The sequence below is a fragment of the Sminthopsis crassicaudata genome, chromosome 1, assembly GCF_048593235.1.
Source record: "Sminthopsis crassicaudata isolate SCR6 chromosome 1, ASM4859323v1, whole genome shotgun sequence".
Lineage (NCBI taxonomy): Eukaryota > Metazoa > Chordata > Mammalia > Dasyuromorphia > Dasyuridae > Sminthopsis > Sminthopsis crassicaudata.
In genome coordinates this window covers 251,398,876-251,421,171 of record NC_133617.1, presented here as the reverse complement: position 1 = coordinate 251,421,171, position 22,296 = coordinate 251,398,876, and the positions used below count along the sequence as shown (strand labels likewise).

The following is a 22,296-nucleotide window of genomic DNA, read 5'->3' as shown; positions in this document are numbered from 1 at the left end:
GCCCTATACATAAGCATTCTCTAGGATGACTATTTCCATTTCCATTCCCTAAAAGAACCCCCAAGTAAAACAAGAAATATCAATAACATGAGATTTGAAAAAGTAAAAAAAAAAAAAAAAAACATTTGAAGAATATGTGGGGAAGAGGTTAGGAAGAAGGGGTGAGGTAAGATGTAAGAAGACTGGAAATGTGGAAGGGTAGTCAAGAGTTATTTGGGCTTTGAATGCCAGAAAATTTTGCAGTTGATTCTGGAAGTGATAGGGAGCCACTGGAGTTTATTGAGTAATTTTCAGAATGGTATATTTCACTTTTAAGGACTTCTCTTTATACTCAGAATTCTTCCTTATCCCAAAATAATTACTTTCAGTGTAAACCACATTTTGAAAATAACAGAACCAAACCAGAACCTTCTGAAAGCCTGAAAATATGGAGATCTACTTCTTTTTTCAAACACATAAGGCTTTCTTTATACCCGTGAGTTGTGCTTGATCTCTTTTACCACACAGAACAGTACTGAACACACAAAGAAATACAAATACAAAAATGGGTAACTAAAATTTCCCTGCATCCTGAAAACAAAACAAGGGCAGAATACCAAGGAAGAAAATAGCATGCTTTGAGAACTGTCTGCCACTCTTGGCTATCAAACTCACCAACTCATCTATTATAATTAAAATGCTGTCTGCTTTTTAATAGTATTTCTTGTAATGGGAGGGTTTGTCTTCTTTATTAAATTAAGTATAATTGAAAGCTGAATTTTCCAGAACAACAGACGTAAGAAAGGGGACAACATCTAATATGAAACTGTGAGGGAGACGTACTCAGTGGAATGAGAATAGGAAGGTATTCTCTATTTTACAGACCCTTAAGCCAAACAAACAAAAAAGACCAGTCAAGACATTTAGACATGAAAAGTGTATTCTCAAAACAGAAAAACAAAATTCAAATTATTTGGAAATACATAAAAAGAAAGGCAGTTAGAAATGTTTGTCTTCTTGAGTATGACAAATTATTCTGTACAAATTCATAATCTGTTTCTTTAAATCTTATATACACTACTAATGACATTAAACAAAAAGAATGAAACTTACTTATTGAAAGTTTTCTAAAAAACTTAGATTACACACACCAAAAAAATGTTTTTAATTACCAGCTATAGCAAACAAGTTTCTATTAAGTTGTTAACTTCCAGAGAAGTATTATTCATATTCTGATTATTCTCAAAGGAATACTACTATTGTTGAACTGCTTTTGTCAGAGTAGTTTTAATTAAATTAAGGGATATCATATCTCTCTTAACTCCTTAAATTTCCAAAGTTGTCCAGATGGATGGATATGTAGAGACCCTCACACTACTATTTGTAGAAAAGTAAGACTATGTAGGCTATGAATAGAAGCAAATTCAGAAACATGAGAGTATTGTAAAAAGAAGTAGATCTCCATGGGAAAAAATGGTTTTTAACAAAATGCAAACTCAGTATGTCAACACTGTGATAATCAAAAGAAAGGTTAATGCAAGACCTTCCAAAAATAAACAGGTTATAATCCCAATTCATTCTGTCTTGGTCAGACTATAAAGTCTGGAGTTATGAGTTCAGCTACAGGCATTATAATTTAGGAAGAATATTGATAAGCTGGAGAATGTCTAGAGGATAAAAATCACACTAGTTAAAACTAACACACAGAGTTAGGAAGCTTGGAAGAGAGGTAAGGGTTTGGGGGCAGGGGGAGAAATCATTGAATTCTCTTGTAAACATTTTGATCTTAAAATGAATCTATGACAACCAGTTTGAAATGTCTAACATGTTACTGATGATACAGAGCTGAATCTTAGGTTTGAGGTAGGCTGGATATAAAAGACAGAAATGGTAATTAAGTCCATGGGCTGATGAGGTTTAGGAAGCCTGAACACAAAGTTAAGGGCTGTGATAATTAACTACCAAAACAACTTGAGAACAAGTGATCAGGCTATAGTAGAAGAATCAACACAGAGTGACATCATGAAAGATTTTTAAGGTTTACAGCAGCTTGGTGGCATCATGGATAGAGCATTGGGTCCACAATCAGGAAAATTTGAATTCAAATCCAGGCTAACACTTACTGTGTAACCCTTCCTTTTTTAGTTTCCCCCATTCTTAAAATAATCTGGAGAAGGAAATGGCAAACCACTCTCTCCACTATCTTTGCCAAAAACAAACAAACAAATCCAAATGGGAGCATGAAAAGTTGTATATGACTGAAAAAGGACTCAACAACAAAAATGTTTACTTAACTTATATTTTATGTGATGTAGTTCCGTGCCATGACAACTAGTGAGAGAGCTAGAAATATTTAATCTAAACAAAAAAAAAAAAAAATTCAGAATGACATGATAATCATTCTCAACTAATAGAAAGGCTATCATTTAATTTGCATTTAATTTATATTATTTGATTCCAGAAGAAAGAACTTGGAGTAATAGGTAAAAATGGCAAAGAAGCAAATTTATGCTTTATTTAATGAAAACCTTCTAAACAAGTAATTATCAAGAAGTGTAAAGGGGTACTTCACAAGGTGGTGAGTTCTCCCTCAGTGGAAGTATTCACAAAAAACTGACTGACCATTCTTCAAAGCTGCACTGGGATAGATGTCTTACTGAGGTCCCTTCCAACTCTGAGATTCTATAACTTTCATTCTGGACAACATTATAACATCTTTAACATATCCTCCAAAAAAGTTTTGAACAGTAGTTGTTTGGGAATGATTCCACTAAAATCCTTGTTGATTTGCAAATTACTTAAATGATGGATTTCTTTTGGAGCTCTTATACCAATCTGGTCATAGCTCATGTTCAATAATGCTATATGATAAAAAGCTTTGGCATTTTTACTTTTAAAAAATTGCATATATGCTACAGCCAATTTTTGAACCTGGAAACTTCAGCCACTTTAAATGTATTTTCCCAATGAAGTGCCAAAATCAAGAAAAATTATGATATGTACCAACTGTGCGCCAAATTCTTTTCATACACACCCAGGACAAAAACTTTTCAAGGGCTAATGTTTTAATAATAACTTTAAAAGTATTTTATGCAAAGACAGTTTTAATTCATTATGAATGATAGAAATAAGAACTACCACACCTATGATTTATAATGTTTATCTTTTTAACCACGGTTACTTTTTGAAAAACTGTACTTTAAGCTCTTAGAAACACAACTCATAGTACTGTGAACTATTAAAGGTTCAACAGGCCTCTCAGTATGTCACAGGTTGGAACTTCATTGGAGAAATCTTGAGAAATTTTAACTACATAAATCTGAAAAACTAAGGTTAAAAAAATCAATGAACTTAGGCAGTATTTAGTTTATAAAACAGCTTCAATCATGAGGTATTAAAACATTTTAAATAGCAAATGATTATACTAGCTTCAGAGCAGAACTTATTATCCCTTTCCCAGTTTCAGTAACATTTTAATGCCAACATAAATCATGAAAAAAAAAGGGCTGCTATATTGAACTGGACTAAACTGACTACCAAAATATCCTATAAATGAGCCCAAAATGTACTAATTCAATATGTAATGAACAATAGAAACAAACACCTCATGAATAAAGAAGATAATCTCTCATCATGCTAATTTAATTTCCTTGGTAACTTTAAACAATTTGATTATTTTTTTTAAACTCTTTGTAACTAAACTTAAAACAAGTTATATCATCCCATTAAATTTATCCAAAAAAAAAAAAAAAAAAAAAAAAAAAGGGAAGTACTTAGAGAGAAAAGCATGGAAAGAAAAAAGGATATTTTGAAAAGTACTGAGATGAGAAATGGTTTGGAGTGAAAAGAAGCCATCTTGCAAAATAAAGAGAACTAATTAAGTAATTTTCAAAAATTCACAAGCACAGTATATCACAATCACTGTGGTTTTAATTTGGGGATCCTACACTAATAATATGCCACTCTATGGTTCAATTTCGCTCTTAAGTGAAATGAAGATAATCTCTTTTTTTTTTTTTTAAACTCTTAAAGAATTCTTAAGTATTCACTGGTTACCTGCTTGCTCTACTGAATTAGAATTTGTACCCAAGGATTAACAGAAAAACATGACTAGAAAAAACAACAAAAAAACTTTTAAATATATTAACAACAATAACATATGGAAAATAGTTTGACAACCATTTCTACATAATAGAATTTATACTCAGTATTCTTTCTCCTTCCCACTTCTCCATTGCCAAAATCAGAAATTCCTTTTGAAGTCAGTCAACAAATATCCATTAAACATCTATTAAGAGTCAAGCACTAGGCCATAACCAAACTGCCAAAAATCATTTTATACAACTAGAAAAAATAATAACAAAATTCATCTGAAAAAACAAAAGGTCAAAGATATCAAAGGAATCAATGAAAAAAAAAATGCAAAGGAAGATGATGTGGCAAAATCAGATGTCAAACTATATTAAAAAAAAAAAAGTAATTACCAAAACAATCTGATACTGGCTAAGAAATAAAAGGGATATATCAGTGGAACAGATTAAGTATACTTAAAATCATAATAATCTAATATGTGATATACCAAAAGATCCAAGCTTTTGGAACAGAAATATGTTATTTAGTAAAAATTTCTGGGAAAACTAGAAAACAGTATGATAGAAACTAGGCATAGACAAACATCTCACACTATACAGTAAGATAAGGTCAAAATATGGACATAATTTACACATAAAGGATGATATATATATAAGCAAATTAAGAGAACTTATTTGTCAGATCTATGGATAAAAGAAGAATTTAGTACCAAAGAAAATAAAAGAGAGCATTACAAAATGTAAAATAGATGATTTTGATTACATTGAATTAAAAAGATTTTGCATAAACAAAATCAAAGCAATCAAAATTAAAAAGGAAAGCAGAAAACTATGGGAAGTTTTTCTAACAAATAAGTATGTCTGATGAAGACCTCATTTCTCTTTTTTTTTAAATTAATTTTATAATTATAACATTTTTTGACAGTACATATGCATAGGTAATTTTTTACAACATTATCCTTTGTACTCCCTTCTATTCCGAATTTTTCCTCTCCTCTCCACCCTCTCCCCTAGATGGCAGGCATTCCCATACATATTAAATATCTTATAGTATATCCTAGGTACAATATATATATGTGCAGAACCTAATTTTGTTGTTGTTGTTGTTGTTGTTGTTGTTGTTGCAAAGGAAGAATTGGATTCGGAAGGTAAAAATAACCTGGGGAGAAAAACAAAAAATGCTAACAGTTTACACTCATTTCCCAGTGTTCCTTCTCTGGGTGTAGCTGATTCTGTCCATCATTGATCAATTGGAATTGGATTAGCTCTTCTCTATGTTGAAGATATCCACTTCCATCAGAATACATCCTCATATAGCATTGTTGTTGAAGTGTATAATGATCTCCTAGTTCTGCTCATTTCACTCAGCACCAGTTGATTTAAGTCCCAGTTTTCCCACAGACCCTCCAACATTCATCATGATTTGTTCCTGTCATCTTAGCCTATCAGACAGGTGTGTAGTGGTGTCTCAGAGTTGTCTTAATTTGCATTTCTCTGATCAATAGTGATTTGGAACACTCTTTCATATATGAGTGGAAATAGTTTCAATTTCATCATCTGAAAATTGTCTGTTCATATCCTTTGACCATTTATCAATTGGAGAATGGCTTGATTTCTTATAAATTAGAGTCAATTATCTGTATATTTTGGAGATGAAAGGCCTCATTTCTCAAACATATGGAGATCTGAGTGAAATTTATAAAAATACAAGCCATTCCCAATTGACAACTTGTCATTGGATATGACCAGGCAGTTTTCAGACAAAGAAATCAAAACTATCCATAATCATATGAAAAAAAAGTTCTAAAAAATTATTGGAGAAATACAAATTAAAACAACTCTATCACCTCACACCTATCAGATTGGCTAATTTGACAAAAAAAAAGGAAAATAATAAATGTTGGAGAGAATATGGGTAAACTGGGACACTAATATACATACTTCTGGTAGAACTGTGAACTGCTTCATTCATTCTGAAGAGCAATTTGGAACTGTGCCCAAAGGACTATAAAACTGTTCATTCCCTCTGCACCAGTAATACCATTACTACATCTATATCCAAAAAAACATCCCAAAAAAGGTGGGGGGGGGGGAAGGAATATACAAAAATATTTATAGCAGCTTTTTTTGCACTAAAAATCAAAGAAATAACCATCAATTGGGGAATGACTAAACAAGTTGAGGTATATAATTGCGATAGAATATTGTGCTAGAAAAAAACTGAAAAAGGACGATTTTAGAAATAACTAGAAACACTTACTTGATATGATGCAAAGTGAAATGAAAAGAACCAGGAGAATGCTCTGCATAGTAACAACAATATTGTAAGATGAAGAATCATGAATGATTTAACTATTCTCCACAATATAATGATTCAAGACAATCTCAAAGGACTAACAATGAAGCACACTACCCACCTCCAGAGAAAAAACTATCTAAAATAAACTGAAGTATGCTATTTTCCTTTTCTTTCTTTTGGTCCTTTCATTATTTTTTTTGAGTCTCATTGTATAAAATGACTAATATTGAAATATGTTACATTAAGATTCCACATGTATAAATTATATCAGATTGATTATAGTCTTGGAGAAGGAAGGAAAGAGAAGGACAGAGGAAGAGAAAGAATTTGGAACTCAAAATGTTTCTTAAAAATATCTTAAAATTGTTTTAACATGCAATTGGGAAAAGCAAAGTATTTTATATATATACATGTATATACATGTTTATATGTATATCTATATCTATATCTATATATATATATATTCCCCCCCCCCAAGACCAAACTACTAGACTACAAATGGAATACAAATGTTGTTTAGCCTTTACTTTCAAAGAGGATCAATGACATAATAGTGATGTCTTGCACATGTGTGTGAATTGGATTTAAGTGAAAAAGTTGTGCAAAGCTATCAGCCTTACTCTCTTCCCAAGACATCCAAGTCCAGTGGCTAGACATAAGTCAAGATATCTAGCAATGGTGCAGGGATTTTTGGTCTTTGATGATTGACAGTTTTACCAGGTTGTGACTGCTTTTCATGCTACATCTTCTTGGAGCCATGGGTGAGAGTTGAGTAAAAGGGGGACACCAAAGGTAGATGAGCAGCCCTAAAAAGGGCTCAGTAAGCCCTCATACCAAAGGTGCTAATTCTCCCTGAGAGAGTTCTTCAGGGAGTTGTCCCACATAAGTTCAACATGAAGCATTAGACTATCAATGCTCTTTTTCTTTTCCCTCTCCCTTCCATTCAATCAACAATCAAGTCATACTAATTGTTTTCACAACATATCTCACAGCTGTTTTCTTTTCTCCACTCACAAAGCCACTATTCTTATGTAGGTTTTCATCAATTCTTGTCTTATTTTAATAGCTCCCAAATGGTCTCCGTGCTTCTAGCCTCTTCCCTGTCCAATCAAATGATCACTCAACTGTTAAAAATAATCTTCCTAAGGCACAGTTTAATTATCCCAGGTCACAAAATTGTAATTGATTTCCTCATCACTACATCAGGGTAACCTTGGGGCCTTGATGACTATGCCAGTGAAAGAAGTTTTGACAGATTCTACAAGACTTAAGATGAGTTTCAAACAAAGTTCTGACAACAGTAGGCTTTCTGAGGACCCAGAGTGCTCATCATGAGTAGGTTGACTCCTTGGTGATGATTTACTTAGCCACAACAACCTAAGAAAACAAAAGAGACAAAAATGGCCCCTAAACTTTTACTTCTGCTTTCTTGGGGGAAGAGGAGGCTAAGAACCCTGTAGTTTGCCATTGTCATTGAAAATGTTCTACAGACACAGAACAATAGGAGAACTTCCTTTTAGGATAAGGATTCTTAACATAACTATTTCACATAACTGATTTTCTTTGTAATTCTGTTTATTTTTTAAATGACTTTTAAAATTGTTTTTTTAAACATGTTTCAGAGATATGCTTCTGACTCGACAGACCCAACTGTATTCTTAGCTAGAACCTCTCCACATGGGACCTTTGTATTCTGAAACATTCATCCACCATGATGGCCTCTGGCTGATGAGATCCCTCCAAGGCCAACATTTGGGGCAGACTCAGGCCAGGTATGTTTCATAAAACTCCTGACTATGCTTCTGCCTCTATTTACTTTTTTTGCTACCATATTTCCCTCTCTTCCTCCTATTTCTAGAGACCTTTTCCCCTTTCCCACTCTCATCTCTATTTTCAGCTCCCTTTTTATCAGACTTGTCTTTTTCTATTGGAACATAAGAGGAAAAACTATCTTTCTTTTCACATATACTTGTATACCTATGATTTTGCAACAAATACCTGTTGCAGATTATGTGATGATCAACTGATAATTCAACAACCAAGTGATTCAAAGCAACTCCAATAGACAATGCCCTTTGCATGCAGAGAGAGAACTATGGAGATAGAATGTGGATTAAAACATAGTATTTTCACATTCTGTTCTTGTTGTTTGTTCACTTGTTAGTTTTTCTTATGGGTTTTTGTTGTTGTTGTTTTTTTTAATCTAATTCTGTGTCAAAAGATGTGAACAGTTTAGTTACTTTTTGAATTATATTTCAAATTGCTTTTTAGAATGGATAAACCAGTTCATGCTGTCCTTACACTGGTACACAAAAAAGGCATCTAGAGAATATTTTCAGTAATGAAGGTTCTCATCTTTTTCTGTCATGTATTCCCCCTTGGTAGTCAGGTTAAACTGATGAACCCCTTCTCAAAATGTCAGGCAGACCCCCAACCAAAAATTAAACTCGAAATACAAAAATTAAAAGGAGAAATCAATAAAATTGAAAGTAAAAAAACTATTGAATTAATAAATAAAACCAAGAGTTGGTTTTATGAAAAAGCCAATAAAATAGATAAACCTTTGGTAAATTTGATCAAAAAAAAGAAAGAGGAAAATCAAATTGATAGTCTTACAAATGAAAAGGGGGATCTTTCCACCAATGAAGAGGAAATTAGAGAAATAATAAGGAGTTACTTTGCCCAACTTTATGCCAATAAATTTGATAACTTAAGTGAAATGGATGACTTTCTCCAAAAATATAGGCTCCCTAGATTAACAGAGGAGGAGATAAATTGCTTAAATAGTCCCATTTCAGAAAAAGAAATAGAACAAGCTATTAATCAACTCCCCAGGAAAAAATCCCCAGGGCCAGATGGATTCACATGTGAATTCTACCAAACATTTAAAGAACAATTAGCCCCAATGTTATATAAATTATTTGAAAAAATAGGGGATGAAGGAGTCCTACCAAACTCCTTTTATGACACAGACATGGTACTGATACCTAAACCTGGTAGATCGAAAACTGAGAAAGAAAATTATAGACCAATCTCCTTAATGAATATTGATGCTAAAATCTTAAATAAGATATTAGCAAAAAGACTTCAGAAAATCATCTCCAAGATAATACACTATGATCAAGTAGGATTTATTCCAGGAATGCAGGGCTGGTTTAATATTAGGAAAACTATTAATATAATTGACCATATTAATAATCAAATTAATAAGAACCATATGATCATCTCAATAGATGCAGAAAAAGCATTTGACAAAATCCAACATCCATTCCTACTAAAAACTCTTGAGAGTATAGGAATAAATGGATTATTCCTTAGAATAATCAGGAGTATATATTTAAGACCGTCAGTAAGCATAATATGCAATAGAAATAAACTGCAACCTTTCCCAGTAAGATCAGGAGTGAAACAAGGTTGCCCACTATCACCATTACTATTCAATATAGTACTAGAAACGCTAGCCTCGGCAATAAGAGCCGAGAAAGAGATTCAAGGAATTAGAGTAGGAAATGAGGAAATCAAACTATCACTTTTTGCAGATGACATGATGGTATACTTAGAGAACCCCAAAGACTCTGCTAAAAAGCTACTAGAAATAATTCAAAATTTCAGCAAAGTGGCAGGATACAAAATAAATCCACATAAATCCTCGGCATTTTTATATATCACTAACAAAATGCAACAGCAAGAGATACAAAGAGAAATTCCATTCCAAACAAATGTTGAGAGTATAAAATATTTGGGAATCCATCTACCAAAGAAAAGTCAGGAATTATATGAGAAAAATTACAAAACACTTGCCACAAAAATAAAGTCAGATTTAAATAATTGGAAAGACATTCAGTGCTCTTGGATAGGCCGAGCGAATATAATAAAGATGACAATACTCCCCAAACTAATCTATTTATTTAGTGCTATACCAATCAGACTCCCAAGAAACTATTTTAATGACCTAGAAAAAATAACAACAAAATTCATATGGAAGAATAAAAGGTCAAGAATTGCAAGGGAACTAATGAAAAAAAACTCAGAGGAAGGTGGTCTAAGTGTACCTGATCTAAAGCTATATTATATAGCAGCAGTCACCAAAACCATTTGGTATTGGCTACGAAATAGACCGGTAGATCAGTGGAACAGATTAGATACAAAGGACAAAAAAGGATACATCTATAGCAATCTAATCTTTGACAAACCCAAAGATTCCAACATTAGGGATAAAAATTCATTATTCGGAAAAAACTGTTGGGAAAACTGGAAATTAGTATGGCAGAAATTAGATATGGATCCACACTTAACACCATATACCAAGATAAGATCAAAATGGGTCCATGATTTAGGCATAAAGAGGGAGATAATAAATAGATTAGAGGAACAGAGGATAATCTACCTCTCAGACTTGTGGAGGAGGAAGGAATTTATGACCAGAGGAGAACTAGAGATCATTATTGATCACAAAATAGAAGATTTTGATTACATCAAACTAAAAAGTTTCTGTACAAATAATACTAATGCAAACAAGATTAGAAGGGAAGTAACAAATTGGGAAAATATTTTTAAAAACAAAGGTTCTGACAAAGGTCTCATTTCCAAAATATATAGAGAACTGACCCAAATTTATAAGAAACCGAACCATTCTCCAATTGATAAATGGTCAAAGGATATGAACAGACAATTCTCAGAGGAAGAAATTGAAACTATATCCACTCACATGAAAGAGTGTTCCAAATCACTACTGATCAGAGAAATGCAAATTAAGACCACTCTGAGATACCACTACACACCTGTCAGATTGGCTAAGATGACAGGAACAAATAATGACAAATGTTGGAGGGGATGTGGGAAAACTGGGACACTAATACATTGCTGGTGGAGTTGTGAAAGAATCCAGCCATTCTGGAGAGCAATCTGGAATTATGCCCAAAAAGTTATCAAACTGTGCATACCCTTTGACCCAGCAGCGCTACTACTGGGATTATATCCCAAAGAAATACTAAAGAGCGGAAAGAGACATATATGTGCCAAAATGTTTGTGGCAGCTCTTTTTGTTGTAGCTAGAAACTGGAGGATGAATGGATGTCCATCAGTTGGAGAATGGTTGGGTAAATTGTGGTATATGAAGGTTATGGAATATTATTGCTCGGTAAGAAATGACCAGCAGGAGGAATATAGAGAGGCCTGGAGAGACTTAAATCAACTGATGCTGAGTGAAATGAGCAGAACCAGAAGATCACTGTACACTTCAACAACAATGCTGTATGAGGATGTATTCTGATGGAAGTGGAAATCTTCAACATAAAGAAGATCCAACTCACTTCCAGTTGATCAATGATGGACAGAGGTAGCTGCACCCAGAGAAGAAACACTGGGAGGGGAATGAAAATTGTTAGCACTAATATCTGTCTGCCCAGGTTGCATGTACCTTCGGATTCTAATGTTTATTGTGCAACAAGAAAGTGATATTCGCACACATGTATTGTACCTAGACTATATTGTAACACATGTAAAATGTATGGTATTGCCTGTCGTCGGGGGGAGGGAATAGAGGGAGGGGGGCAAATTGGAAAAAATGAATACAAGGGATAATATTATAAAATATATATATATATATATATATATAATAAAAAAAAACAAAACAAAAAAAAATGTCAGGCAGCAATAAGCATTTTTTTCTTGGAAAAACAATAATTCCTCAGTCTGGCATTTAAAATTGCTCAGACTATGGGGGAAAAAAACTGAATACACTATTGATGCTAATGTATCAACATAATGCTATTATGAATTGGTATACCAATTCTAAAAAGCAATTTGAAAATAAATTTCAAAAAGTAACTAAACTGTTCAGATTCTTTGACACAGATTCTCACTACTAGGCATATATTGCACAGAAGCCCAATGCAGAAGGAAAGGTCCCATATTCACAGAATCATTTGTGTCATAGTAAAGAAATGGAGACACATGTCCATTAGTTGAAGAATGGCAGAACAAGTTGTTATAGATGAATATGACAGATTTTCCTGTGCCATAACAAATATGGATGTGAAAAATTCAGAGAAACATTGGAATACGCATGAATTGATACGGTGAAGTAACAAAACTAGGGACAACATAATATATAGTGCCTTAAAAAATATAAGTGGAAAGAACAGAAAATGAAATAAAAAATTATTTAATTATTTTAATGTCTAAACTTGTCCCTGGAGGAGAGATGAGAAAATATAAGATTTTCCCTCTCCTTTTTGTAAAAGTGGGGGACTCTGGCTATCTGGATAGAGGAGGAAGAAGGAATATATGGGGAAAATCAAAGTAATATAAAAAAAACATGGACATCAATAAAAAACATTTTAATTAAGGTCCTCCATATTCTAGCTTCAATCTAATTTCTAACTTATTTTGTATTATTGCTCTTGACATAATACTTTAGATTCTAGATAAACTGGGTTTAGATTCTAGATAAACTAGGTTATTTGCTATTCCCTAAACTATCTCCTAATCTGAGCTTCTATACAGGCTGATCCCTCCTTCCAACTCATAATCTGTTCCCTGCCTCTACCTTCCAGTACTTAAAATATTCTTCAAGTCTCAGCTCAGTTATTATCTCCCATTAAAAACCTTTTCTCATCTCCACAATTATTATTTCTAAGCTCAATACATCATGATACCAGTGTATAAAAGCACTGACCCTAAAGTCAGGAAAAACTGAGTGCAAATCCAGATTCTGGGCAAATCACTTAACCCTAATTACCTTTGGAGGGTTAAAAAAAAACATATTAATATTTACAATTTTTTTTTGTATTCATACTCCATTGATTTGTAAAGTAGGCTCTTTGAGGTCAAAGTCTGTCTCCTGTTAATCTCCCTCTTCTGATTGGAAGGCTGAAGCACTAAACTTTTTCTAAAGCTTGGGCCAACATGCTGGGTAACTCCATTCTCCTAGGCTTCCAAACACTATACTCTCCCTTTTCCCCTCTTTTCATCTTTCTTTTTTATTTTGTCTTTTCCCATTAAATTGCAGGCTTTTTCTTATTCTTGTCTCCAGTCTTAGCAGAGTGACTGGCAAAAAGTTAGTACTTGTTTATAATTATTAAATTAAATGTGTAATATGCTCACTGAATTGCATAAACTAGACATATTCGGTCTATTTCCCTTGGAACCAATGTTTGGAAGGATTCTGGAGCTCTTCAAAAGTAGAAGGAATGATATGTGAGATATTGAATTTCACAGTAATAGAAATGTTCCAGGGGAAGCTAAATAAGATGAAATAGATGTAGGATCCTTGAGGGTAAGAAATGTATCAAGTGTACAATTATAATCCCTGGATCTTAATAAATGCTTGGTGATAGGGTGATAAACAATGTATAACAGAGTCTCATACTGATGTCAAGATGATATCCCTTCCTACTCCAACATTCTAAAATTCCATCAAAAGTTAATTGATAATGATGAGAGATCTTATCATGGAAAAAAAAAAACACTTTGGAAATTACATTAACTTTTTGTGTTTACTAATAAACTAATAATCTAGTAAACTGAATGATATATCTGGTGGACTCTTTTAAGAATTCTGTGCAGATGCCCTATGATCCAGCAGTCACTATTTGGTCTGTATCCCAAAAAAGATCATAAAAGAGAGGAAAGTATCCACATGTGCAAAAACGTTTGTAGCAGCTCTTTTTGTGGTGGTAAGAAATTGGAAACTGATTAGATACTAATCAGCTGGGAGATGGCTGAATAAGTTATGGTATATAAATGTAATGGAACATTATTGTTCTATAAGAAATGATGAATAGGGCCATTTCAGAAAAGCCTGGAAAGATTTACATAAATTGATGTTGATGAAATGAGTAAAACCAGGAAAACACTGCACCAGTAACAGCGGGATTATGTGATAATCAACTATGATAAATTTAGCGTTTCTTAGCAATACAGAGAGATAAAATAATTCCTCTTTGACTTCTTTCTTATTTTGTGATTTGATTTATCTAATTCTGAGAGTGCAAGGTTGATGATAGGGTTATAGTTTTGCTGCCTATTTCTTCTTGCAACTCTCTTAATTTCTCTTTTAAGAATTTAGATACTACACCACTTGATACTGCTTTATTATATATGCTACCCTGTAGCAAGATATAATGCCCTTCCTTATCTCTTTTAATTAGTTCAGTTTTGGCTTTTGCTTGATCTGAGATGAGGATGACTACCCCTGCTTTTTTGGCTTCACCTGAAGCATAGTAGATTCTGCTCCACCCTTTTACCTTTATTCTGTTTGTATCACCCTGTTTCAGGTGTGTTTTCTGTAAACAACATATTGTAGGATTCTGGCTTTCAATCCAGTCTGCTAACCGCTTCCTCTTTATGGGGGAGTTTACTCCATTCACATTTATGGTTAAAATGACTAATTCTGTATTGCTTGCCATCATGTTAACCCCTGCTTATGCTTTTCTCTTTTCCTTCCCCCTTCCCCCCTCCCTAGTATTAAACTTGTGAGCACCACTTGCTTCTTACAGCCCTCCCAGTTTAGTATCCCTCCTCCACCTTAAAGTTCCTCCCCCTATTTTACCCCTTTTCCTCACAATTTCTGTATTCCCTTCTGCTTTTCTTTTCCCTCCCACTTTTCAATGAAGTGGAAGGAGTTTCACCATAAATCAAATATGTCTATATTTTCCTCTTTAAGCCAAATTCTAATGAGAATGTGATACACACTATGTTCATCCCCCTCCATTCTTTCTCTCAGATATAATAGGTTACCTTTGCCTCTTCATGAGATGTAGGACCACCACTTTACCCTTTTTTTCTGGTATAATTTCTTTTTCACCTCTAGTTTCTAGAACAAATTATACATGTGTTCTTTATATATCTTTATGGCAGAAATATAGTTCTCAAGATTTCTTTTTACCTTTTTAGGAATCCCTTGAGTTCTACATTTGGAAATCAAACTTTTTGTTTAGATCCGGTTTTTTCATCAAGAATAGATGGAATTCATTTATTTTGTTGAATGTCCATCTTTTTCCCTGGAAAAAGATGCTCATTTTTGCTGGGTAAGTTATTCTTGGTTGCATACCAAGTTCCTTAGCCTTTCAGAATATCATATTCCAGGCCCTTCGCTCCTTTAATGTGGACGCTGCTAGATCCTGGGTTATCCTTATTGTGGCTCCTCCATATCTGAATTTTTTCTAGCAGCTTGCAGTATTTTTTCCTTCGTCTGATGGTTCTGGAATTTGGCCACTATATTTCTTGGCATTTTGTTTAGGGTCCCTTTCAGTAGGTGATCGATGAATTCTTTCAATGTCTATTTTGCCCTCTGTTTCTAAAAGATCTGGGCAGTACTCTTTGATAATTTCCTGGAAAATAGTGTCCAGGCTCCTCATTTCTTCATATTTTTCAGAGAGTCCAATTATTCTCAGATTGTCTCTCCTGTATCTATTTTCCAGGTCTCTTGTCTTCCCAAGAAGGTATTTGACGTTTTTTTCCATTGTTTTAATTTTTTGTTTTGTTTTGCTTGACTGATTCTTGGTGTCTCATTCAATTTTATTTGTTTGATTCTGACTTTCAATGAAGTATTTTCTTCACTTTTTTTTATATCTTTTTCTAATTGTCCAAATGAGTTTTTAAGTGAGTTGTTTTGTTCTATGGAGTTTTTTTTCCATTTCATCAATTTTATTTTTTAGAAAGCTATTTTCTTTTTCCAATTCACTAATTTTATTTTTCAATGGTTTGTTTTCTTTATCTACTCTATCTTTAAATGCGTGGAATGACTTCTACAGGCTCTCTTGCCAAGCTTCCCTTTCCTTTTCATATTTCTCTTCTAGCTCTCTTGGTGACAGCCTTTTTGATTTCCTCTATGAGAGTTTTGTGAATTGAGGAGCAGATCAAATCTCCCTCTGGGGATTCATCTGGGGACAGTCTGTTCTTAGTCTCCTCAGGGTTTGAAGTCTGCTCTCTATCCATACAGAAATTGTCAATGATTAGAGCCCTTTTAAATTTTTTGCTCATTTTGTCAGATAGGAATCAAAGAAAACAAACTGACAAGAAAAACAAATGGTCTTTTTTTGGGGGGTGGGGGTAGGGGTAGGGGGTTCGATGGTGTTACCGGGCTTCCTCTACAGACTGAGGGAGACAGCAGCGAGGCATTAGCAGGACGGCAATGGCTGCACTGCGTCTGAGCTCTGAGACTCTAAGAACATTGAGTCACTCTGGGTGGGGATGGCCAGGTCCCGAGAGATGCTAGCTTGTCAGGGTTTTATTCTTTACCTCCTGTGTTTACAGCTTCTCTGCTGATCCTGGCTTGCTGCCAAGACAGAATGTCCACACTGGGGTAAAGGTCATTCCACAGAACCGGCAGAGATCGCACCCCTCCTCCCTCTGGTCTGCACAGTGTGAGCTGCCTGTCTCACTCTCACTCCTGTCCTTAGTCTGTGTAGGATCTGTTTGTCCCCTCTCCCAAGCAAACACAGACCTTTTTTGGCGAATTTCAAGGATGTCTTCTGCTGGTGATTATTTGTGGGTTTTTTTCTGATCAAGCATTAATTCTGAGGCTTGTCATAAGATAAATTCTAAGAGAAAACACAGAGCTTAAGCAGATGTGTGCCTCCTCTCCACCATCTTGGCTGGAAGTCCAACATAAAATAATTCCAATAGACTGAAGCTAGAGAGAGAGACAACTATGGAGACTGATTGTGGATCAAAGCATAGTATTTTCACCTTTTTGTTTGTTTTGCTTTTTCTTTCTAATGATTTTTTTCCCTTTTGATTTGATCTTTCTTGTACAATATGACAAATATGGAAATATGTTCAAAAGGATTATACATGTATAACCTATATCAGACTGCTTGCTGTCTTAGGGAGGGGAGAAGTAAGGGATGGAGGGAGGAAAAATTTGGAACACAAAAGCTTACAAAAATGAATGTTAAAAGTTATTTTAACATGTATTGGGGAAAATAAATACTATTGGGTGGAGAAAAAGAGTTCTGACCAAAAAATTACTAATTCACAAGAATTGTAGAATTTAGAACCAGGAAAAAACTTCAGTGTTGCCTAGTTCTAATCTCTTCATTGTACAGATAATGATGAAACAGACTCAAACAGATTAAGTGACTTGCCAAATACCTCAGGGATAATAAGGAAAAAGTAATCTAAACCAGGGCTCTCTCTACTATTATACTATACTCTTCTGGCAGGATATATTCTCTATATATACAATTCTATATATATATATATATATATATATATATATATATATATATACAATTCTCTAAATTGTAATCGTTCTCTGTGACCAGGTTTCTTGGGGAGCTTTTGGAGGCAGCCTTAGTTTCAGTTCAGTTTCAATAATCACCTCAAAATGCAGCCTGGAGTTAAAGTCCAGATCCTTTATTGTCTCTTCCAAAATCTTATCTCCTTCACTTGGGGCTCGGCTAGTTTTCTGGAGGCCTTCCTCTCTCTTTGGTTCCCTGACAGCTATTGTCCAAATGTCTCCAGCCAGCACAAAGATTGAAGTGTAAATGAATCTTCATTCTGAATCTCCTGGAGCTTCCTTGGCCCTCTCTCAAAGTTCTCTGAAGTTCTCCCAAAAGTCCCGAGAGTTCTGAGAGCTTCCTGCTTATATATTGCCCATTGAGTATACACCAATCATTTCATCATTAGGAAACATTATTTGTTGTAAGAGTAAATCAATGCTAAATTAGATTTAACCATTGTCTCCTTAATTCTACTCAGTACCTTGTTTCAAGTTCTGGCCCATGACATCTCCCTGTAGGATCAGATTAATCATACTGAATTAGATAATTATTGTCTCTATTCATTCCAGTGACTTATCACCTTATAAGAATCCTAACAGGATATAATAAATATTTATCTACCATACACTTTCATAGTAGGACAGAAGCAACTAGATAGCCCAATGAATAGAACTTTGGGCATGGAATCAGGAATACTTGAGTTCAAATCCAGCTTCAGACATATACTAGTTGTGTAATGATGGGCAAATAAGTTTACTTGTTTCCCTCAGTTTCCCCAACTGTAAAATGGAGATAATAACAGCACTTACCTCCCAGGATCATTATTGGGATCTTATGTGATAATTTTTGTAAAACACTTTATGTAGTATCTGGAATGTAGTAGGTACTATATTCCCTTCCTCTACTTCCTCCTCCCACCTCAACCCTAATCTAAAAGTTATCCTCTCTTATAAAGGAGATATTTTAAGGACTATTAGAATGGAGTACAATTGAATTTTAGATCAAAGGTGCTAAATGCATTTAATGAAATATTTTACTAAAAACTTATTGCCTATTCTGTAAGAGAAGTTAAAATACTGCACAAAAATTATTAACAAGGTATCTTTCCATTAAGCTTTGGAAGATCTGGTATTAATAATTTATCTCTAAGAGGAATAATAATGGGAATTGGGTTTTGACTTCTACAGTTTATTCAGAAGGAAATCAAAGAGGTTCCTTCTGTATTTGAAAAGTCCAGTTCTTCTAACCCTGAATTCTATACAACATAGCTTGCCAGAAAGGTAAAAGAAAAAGTGACTGATTTCACATGTCCTGCAACTTAATGGGTGAAACTCTACCATTCTGGAATGTTGTTTTGGCTTCAAGAAACTCAGGTTTTCAGCAGGTAATCATGCTTCCTGATTAGTGAGGGCACTTGTACAGAAAAGATGAGGTCAACAGTACATAATGAACTTGCCAGGCAAAAGCACTTGGGGAAAAACAAATGAGAGAGAAAGGGTAACAGAAAAAGGAAACATGGCAGACAAGTTTTTTCCAATATAGTCACAAGTACAGATTCCTGTAAGATGACTGTAGAGAGGCAAACTTTTTTAAATGCACTGAGAAAACCTCTGTTACGCATTACTTAAGGAACTGGACATGACCTTCAGTAAAAACCAGAACTAGTCATCACTATGGGTCAAGCTCAGTTAAACTTACAGTATTATAAGTGATAGCTTGCCTTTGTAAAAATAAAATTAAATAAATACCATATCCAGGAAAATGTTGATGTGGAAAAGGTGAAAAAAGAAGAATGGGGGCAGTAGGATAAAGGTAAGAATGGATGAAGGCTAGGAGTAAGGTCATTTTCCTGTGCCCATCGTCTCTTTGAATTATCTTAGTTCTCCAAAGCAATGACTCTCAAACATGTGTCACCAAAGAGAGCAATCCTTTCATAAAAGGATCACTCCATAACTGCTGTTCCAAACACTAACTGCTTATCATGACACAGCAACCAAGAGACACAAAGTTCTTATTTGGGCTGGTCAACTTGTGATTTCCTGCTAGACTTCCCCAATTTGTTCTGTGATGAAATGGTCAAATGTTGCAATTCATTTATGGCTTTAGATAAAAAACACTGGGGTAATCCAAGACAGAAGTGGCAGAGCCGAACAGTACCAGCGGGAAGTTGTTCCTGTAGAGGAAATTGCAGCCGCTAGCCAAAGAGGAAGTCGAGAGGGAGAATTAAGTGTCCTAAGAACTTCAGAGGATACATGAAGAAACTACTTGTGGTCTCAAATACAGTTTTAAAATGCCACGAAGCTTAAGAACATTTTTGTTGTTATAAATCTGAATCCACAAAATATGAAGTATTGGGGGAAATTAAGCCATAAAGATCTAATCACTTTTGTGGAACATTAGACACTATTCATCCAACCACCTTGCAACGCAAATCTCCTGGAAACATTTCGGGTAACAGAGTAGGTTTATAAGATGCAGAAGACCAGAAAATCATCTTTAAGCCTCAATGATTATAAAGACATGTACAAGGGTAAGAACGTTAGTCATCCCTTCTTTTTGACCCCCATGACATGAACCACTAACCTTCCCTTCACCTCACTCCAACACTGGCATTTCCATTCTCTATATAATCCTCTTACTCCTTCAAACTTTTTTCCTGATGTGGAGAAACTATAAATAGCTGAGTGTTCAGTTAAATAATATATTAAAAAGCCAAAATACCAAAATGGTTAAGTTAAAGATAATAAGTCAAAGTGTCTGAAAAAGTGAGTCTATTTCAATTTGTACCCAATCCTAATTTATGACCACTGTACTCTTTAAACTTTAAAATTTTCTTAGCCTTAGAATTCTTTTAAACACACTCAGCTGTTGCTTATCTGAAACAGGGAAATCTTAACTCATTTGCAGAAACAGGTATATTTCATGGCTATTTTCTGGTCTCTATAGGAGCAAGGCAAGTACAATGGTTTGTAAGCATCCTACAGAGAAAAGGCAACAGCTGATCTGTCTGCCTAATAAGCATACTTTCAAAGATATTAAAAATCTTTACCTAATGGTGCTACTTCCTCATGCAATCTTCAGAATTTCAATTACTGTGCTTGAAAATTACCAATGAACCCTGTCTTATGCAAATCAATGATCTTTTCTGTTTCATCCTTTTTATACCAGAACCATTACAGTAGCCTTCCAAGTGATCTCTCCATTCTAATCGACAAGTCCCTCTCCAATCTATCCACAATAATAATATTAATAGCTAATATTTATATAGCATTTATTAGTGCCAAGTATTATGCTAAGAGCTTTATAATTATGATTTCATTTGACTCTCACAATAACCTTGGGAAATAGTGCTATTATTCTCATTTTATAGCTGAGGTAACTGAGGCAGACTTGGTCAGGGTCAGACAGCTAGTAGGCACCTGAGATCTTTCTGATTCCAGATCAATGCTATACACCTAGCTGCTCATTCTTCTAATTTATCCTCCATTAGCTGTAAAGTGACTTTTTTAAAAATCACAGTCTGACATGCCATCATCACTAAAGCCTTTCAAAACCTAGCCTTTTCCAATTATTTTATATATTATTTTCCTCCACTACATCCCTATGATACTAGCTGTGTGAACCTGGATACAGCAATATTGGTAATGATGATAATGATAATGGATTTTATAGTTGGGTCATTTTCACTAATGATTTGGAGTTTTCTTGGCAAAAAATATTGGAATGGTTTGCCATTTCCTTCTCTAGCTCATTTCACAGATAGGACCTGAAGCAAACAGGGTCAGTTAAATGACTGAAGCTGAATTTGAAATTAGGAACATGAGTCTTCCTGACTCCAGGCCCTGTACTTTTATCCATTAAGACACCTAGCTGCCCCATTATTATGGATTGGAGATATTCTGGTACATCAACACCAGCCTTACTTGTTGCTAACGGCACACTCCATCCAAACTCTGGCTTTTCCCTGACTGTGCCTTAGAATGCCCCCCAAGCTCCCTTCACTTCTGGAATTTCCTGGCCTTCAAAACACATCTCAAACGGCAGCTTTTGCAAGAAGCCTTTACCAGACCCACCCAACAGCTCATGTCAAAGCCTTCCCTCTAACATGACTTCCCAAATGAGACTGTATTTATCTTGTATGCACAAACATCACAAACATTTGCATATAATCTCCCCCATTAGAATATGAGTTTCTAAAGGGACTAAGCAATGTTTCTTACATTCTTTTTGATGCTGAAAAATGAGTGATGTAAATTTTTTTTATTTTAAAAACTTTTTATTTTCAAAACATATGCATAATTTTCAACTCACCCCTGCAAATCCCTGTGTTCCAAATTTTTCTCTCCATCCCTTCCCCCACCCCTAGACAGCAAGTAATAAAATATATGTTAAACATGTGCAATTCTATACATATTTCCACAATTAATATTCTGCACAAGAAAAATCAGATCAAAAAGGGAAAAATGAGGAAACAAATGCAAGCAAACAACAAAAAAAGTGAAAATATTATGTTATGATCCACACTCAGTCCTCACCGTACTAGTTCTGGGTGTAGAAGGCTCTCTTCAAGTGATGTCAAATTTAAACAAAAATGGATCCTTTTTGGCCACATAGTGCCATGAAAAAGCCTCAAATTATCATTATCTCTGTTGTATTTTTTAAAATTTATTTATTCAACATTTTTCAATCATTCAAC

General features: G+C 34.4%; 1 protein-coding gene and 1 long non-coding RNA gene across 3 annotated transcripts in view; one reads left to right on the top strand and one right to left on the bottom strand.

Moving 5' to 3' along the window:
- SPIDR (scaffold protein involved in DNA repair) overlaps positions 1–22,296 on the bottom strand; it is a 537,804-nt gene that overhangs the window by 425,759 nt on the left and 89,749 nt on the right. The window lies entirely within an intron of this gene.
- On the top strand, positions 7,991–17,058 carry LOC141548769 (uncharacterized). The gene is made up of 3 exons (XR_012484053.1): positions 7,991–8,141; positions 15,268–15,401; positions 16,630–17,058. It is a non-coding gene; the product is annotated as an uncharacterized LOC141548769 (long non-coding RNA).